Source organism: Octopus sinensis, linkage group LG10 (assembly GCF_006345805.1).
Source record: "Octopus sinensis linkage group LG10, ASM634580v1, whole genome shotgun sequence".
NCBI lineage: Eukaryota > Metazoa > Mollusca > Cephalopoda > Octopoda > Octopodidae > Octopus > Octopus sinensis.
Genome location: NC_043006.1, coordinates 96,481,003 through 96,486,184, shown reverse-complemented (window position 1 = coordinate 96,486,184; position 5,182 = coordinate 96,481,003). Strand labels below are relative to the sequence as shown.

The following is a 5,182-nucleotide window of genomic DNA, read 5'->3' as shown; positions in this document are numbered from 1 at the left end:
TCAGGAAAATGCTTGGCCACATACAGCGAAGATGACATTCCAAAGGCTGGAGCAGTTTCAATTCACCGGACATTGCCCCATTTGATTATCATTTATTTTGCAGTCTTCAATATCATTTGAACGGAAAAAAATATGAATTCTATAGACGAGGTCAGAACAGTAGTGGAGGTGTATTTTCGTCACTGACAAGTGAATTTGGAAGAGGGGTCTAGCAAGTCTACCAGATGAGATGGAAGAGCATTGTAGAAAATAAAGGAGAGTATATTTTATATCAAAAAAGAACTTTATCTGAATTTTGAAAAATAAAAGATTAAAAATCGCATTATTTATGAGATGACCCAATATATATATGATGATGATGAATGATATATATATATATATATATATATATTTTTTATTCTTTAACTTGTTTCATTCATCTGAATGCGGCCATGCTGTAGCACCGCCTTGAAGGACTTTAGTCGAACATTTTTTTAAAAAATGATAATACTTATTCCATCGGTCTCTTTTGCTCTGTAATTTATGGCTTCTTCGTGAATCAAGATAAGTATGTGTGCGTGTGCATGTATACATTTATTTGTGCGTTTGCGTGTGTGTGTGTGTGTGTGTGTGTGTATACGTCACACCAAGAAAACACCCTGGAATCGGATCTATGTTCTAAACTGAATCTGGTACTTGTATGTCTACGGGGAGCCGGCAGAATCATTAGTACGCCGAGCGAGATGCTTAGCGGTATTTCGTCCGTTTCACGTTCGGAGTTCAAATTCTGCCGAGGTCGACTTTGCCTTTCATCTTTTCGGACTCGATAATTTAAGTACCTGTATAACATTGAGGTGATCAAACCGACTAATACCGCCACCCACCCCACCTCACCAAATTTCAGGCCTTGTGCATTTAGTAGAAAAGATTATTATTATTGTTGTTGTTGAGGCGCAATGGCCCAGTGGTAAGGGCGTTATGTGTGTTTATTGAACGAAAACATCTAAAGCTCCACGAGGCTCCGGCAGGGGGGGGGGGGGCGACTCCCTGTCGCCCCAACTATCTCTCACTCTTTCTTCCTGTTTCTGAGTAACGCTGTGATGGACTGGCTGCGGGGAACACATACGCCATAGAAACCGGGAAACCGGGCCCATGAGCGTGCGCTCGCAAACTTCGAAGTCACTGTCTATGCTGTTCTTGTTAAAGTATAAAGCATTTTTACTCCATAAAGATACGGAGTAGTCCTTAACATGAATATAAAATCGTTTTTATTACAATTGAACATGTGAAAAGAAAACAACAATATATTGGTATTAAATTTTCGCTCAAGGCCATAAATTTCAGTGCAGAGTTAAGTCGATTATCCCCAGTAGGCGACTGGTACTCGTTTTATCTTCAAACGATGTCCCACCATGGCCACAATCTAATGACATACAAACAAACCTTAATATAAATATGTGTCGGCGTGCGCATGGACATAAACACACGGCACATACATTCTTTTATTCTTTTATTTGTTTCAGTTATTTGACTGCGGCCATGCTGGAGCACCGCTTTTAGTCGAGCAAGTCGACCGCAAGACTTATTCTTTGTAAGCCTAGTACTTATTCTATCGGTCTTTAGCCGAACCGCTAAGTTACGGGGACGTGAACACACCAACATTGGTTGTCAAGCGATGTTGGGCGACAAACACAGACATATATACACACCATACATACATATATACATACATACATACATACATACATACATACATACATACAAACATACATACATGCATACATACACATATATATATATATCTATATATAGATACACATATATATATATAAATATATATATATATATATATGTATATATATATATATATATACACACGACGTTTGTCTGTCTACCAAATGCACTGACAAGACTTTGGTCGGCCCGAGGCTATAGTAGAAGACATTTGCCTAAGAACCCACTCAGTGGGACTGAACCCAGAACCATGTGGTTGGTAAACAAGCTACTTACAACGCAGCCGCTCATGAATATTTATTATATAAAAGAAGGATATACAGAATAACTCCAAAGAATTTGTGAGATACATATACTGAGTACTATGTAGTAGAGTACCATAATCATTTTTACTATCTGCACAAAGCCTGAAATTTTGGTGGGCGAGCATCGACATCAAAATTCAACTGGTATTTAATTCGTCGAACCTGGAAGCTGAAAATCAAAATCCACTTCGGCAGAATTTGAACTCAGAACCGAAGCATTTATTGTCCGTGGTGCTAGCGAATCTGCCAGTTCGCCGCATTACTCTAGAATTATGAGCCCTAATTTACATATAAACAAATTTATATGTATTTATTAGGATATGGGTCTGGGAGGAAGACTGTTAGAATAGACACGTTTAACAGAGGAAGAGGGAAGTATGTGGCATAGGAATATAAGACAATAACTGGATGTCACTGGTGGAATTCGAGTGGGGTATACACACTCAAAAACACACACACACACACATATATACACACACATACATACACACACATACACACACACACACACACATATATATATATATACACACACACGCACACACACACACACATATATATATATATGTATTTCTATGTATATTCATATATGTATATAATTATATATATATATATATATATATAATATATATATATATGATAGATAGATAGATAGATAGATATAGATAGATAGATAGATAGATATTGTTGGATGGATGGATAGATAGATAGATAGATAGATAGATAGATAGATAGATAGATAGATTTATAGATAAGATAGATAGATAGATAGATAGATAGATAGATAGATAGATAGATAGATATACATATACATATACGAGAGTGTCGTAGAAAGTTTCTGGCTTTAAGTGTGACGCGAAAGGCATGGTTGGAGGCCCAAACTTCCGAGTATATATAAATATATAATATATATTTAGATGGTGCAGTGTATAAACTGTCGTGTAAATTACGCAAAACTGAAAACAACATTGACACTGACAATATTACATATTTACCAAAATTACTTTAAACTATCTTGAAATACTAAAGAGTAAATTTAATCAATAAAATCACCATTGGCTTCAACTACGGCCTCGAGACGACTTTGGAGTCTCACTCAACTCTCACTCAACTGCACCCCTCACATGATAATCAAGGGGGGTTGCAGTCTGGGGAGTTAATGGCCAGACGTTAGGGGTGATGTGGTCGCAGAGATTGTCTGACAGACATGACTGTGTTTTCCTGTTTGTGTGACATGGTGCAGAGTCCTGTTGCTAGATATAGGGTCTTCCAGCAGCTAACCCCTTGACCCAGGGTAGCACTACCTCCTCCAGGGACTTGACCTAGGTCTCTGTGTTGAGTGTGAGGCCGTGTGGGACGATGACTAGAAGCACAATGTCGCTATCACTAGTGCTCACTCCTAACACCGTGATGTTGACTGGATGTATGATTGTTATTAATCTCGGTACATCTGTCCTCAGATTGCACTGTCCACAGCTGGACCACCGGACACTCTGAAATATTCGTATTGGAGTGTCCGGTGCGAATGCCAAAGCCATACAGCATGTCGCTTCCAAATTTCTGGCGTAGTGAATTGCTCCATGGTGCTGTTTTTCTCACAGACGGTGCCCAGCTGACCCTTCTATACTGTGTAGTTGACAAAATAAAAAACAAACAACACGCATGCACGAAATTGAAAATATAACATTTACCATCGCATCCTCTGTGTGTGTATGTATGTGTGCGTGTGTGTGTGTATATATATTTCTTTACTGCCCCCAAGGGGCTAAACATAAAGGGGACAAACAAGGACAGACAAGGGGATTAAGTCGATTACATCGACCCCAGTGCGAAACTGGTACTTAATTTATCGACCCCGAAATGATGAAAGGCAAAGTCGACCTCGGCGGAATTGGAACTCAGAACGTAACGGCAGACGAAATACTGCTAAGCATTTCGCCCGGCGTGCTATCGATTCTGCCAGCTCGCCTCTGTGTGTATATATATACGCTCAAGTGGAAGGAGATGTCGACGACGACGACAATGATATCAGTGAAGGCTGAATCAACCGCAGTATATAACTGGTACTTTCTCTTATCAACCCGTATGTATAAAAGGTAAATTGAACAGAAGCCTGTACTGAACTAATCATGGTAATAATTGTTACACGTTAAAAAGCGTATGGCCGGAAAATGTTAAGTATTAATCCATTTTGGCGACACTTGATATCCAATGTATGCGTGTGTATAAGTTAAAAACATTCTCCGAGATGGAAATGGTCGATTTAAAGTAGTGCCAATATATGACTGGCATACTTTGCTTTAGCTTTATCGAGTTTGGGAGGATGAGAAAAAGGCGAAATTGATAATGTGAATATGATGATTAAAAGGAGGGCAAAAAAAGGAGTGGGGTGAAAGAAGAAGAAGAAGAAGACGAAGAAGAAGATGATGATGATGATGATGATGACGAAGACGAAGGATAAATAAATAAATGATAATACTAATAATAACAATAATAATAATAATAATGATAATAATAATAATAATATAATAATAATAATAATCATAATAATAAAAATAATAATAATAATTGGAGGTGTTATCATGTACATTGTTTTGTCTTGTATAAAAGATGGCTACAGCAAATATTCTGCTCAATACCACAGATTTGCTTGTCAGTTGTTTGACCTTAACCATTGAGCATGTCCTTTAGTGGCTGACGATATGTGCATCTCTGATCACGAGCAGAAGTAATGGGGGAGCATCATAGCCATGTTGTTGAGAGGGATTCTTTGGGGTTTGAATAATTCACCTCTGGAAACATGGGTGGTTCTTTCAACATCCTAAATAACCCTTATTCGGGACCTTTTGAGCGGGATGGGCTACTCAACCTGAAGAAATTCTAACTGGGCCCCACCTGCAAGGTCATGTGCTGTTTATCTTGATATGAGATCACCATGTCGCGCACATATGGTTGTGATGCATGTGGCCTGGTGTACCCTTATCAGACGGGTTGTCATGATGGGTATATTGGGCTTCGTATATTTTACCCCAGTGTCACTTTGATGGCATGAACTTGCTCGCTCATCAAATTATAATAATAATAAAATATATAATGATAATAATGATGATGATAATAATAATAATAATAATAATAATAATAATAATAATAATAATAATAATAAT

General features: G+C 38.0%; 1 long non-coding RNA gene across 1 annotated transcript in view; it reads left to right on the top strand.

Annotated features, from left to right (window-relative positions):
- The window catches only part of LOC118764994, an 11,049-nt gene extending 8,966 nt beyond the window's left edge, over nucleotides 1–2,083 (top strand). Inside the window, exon 3 of the long non-coding RNA XR_005000838.1 lies at nucleotides 2,074–2,083. This is a non-coding gene — a long non-coding RNA (uncharacterized LOC118764994). The remainder of the gene's footprint in view (nucleotides 1–2,073) is intronic.
- The last annotated feature ends 3,099 nt before the right edge of the window (nucleotides 2,084–5,182 follow it).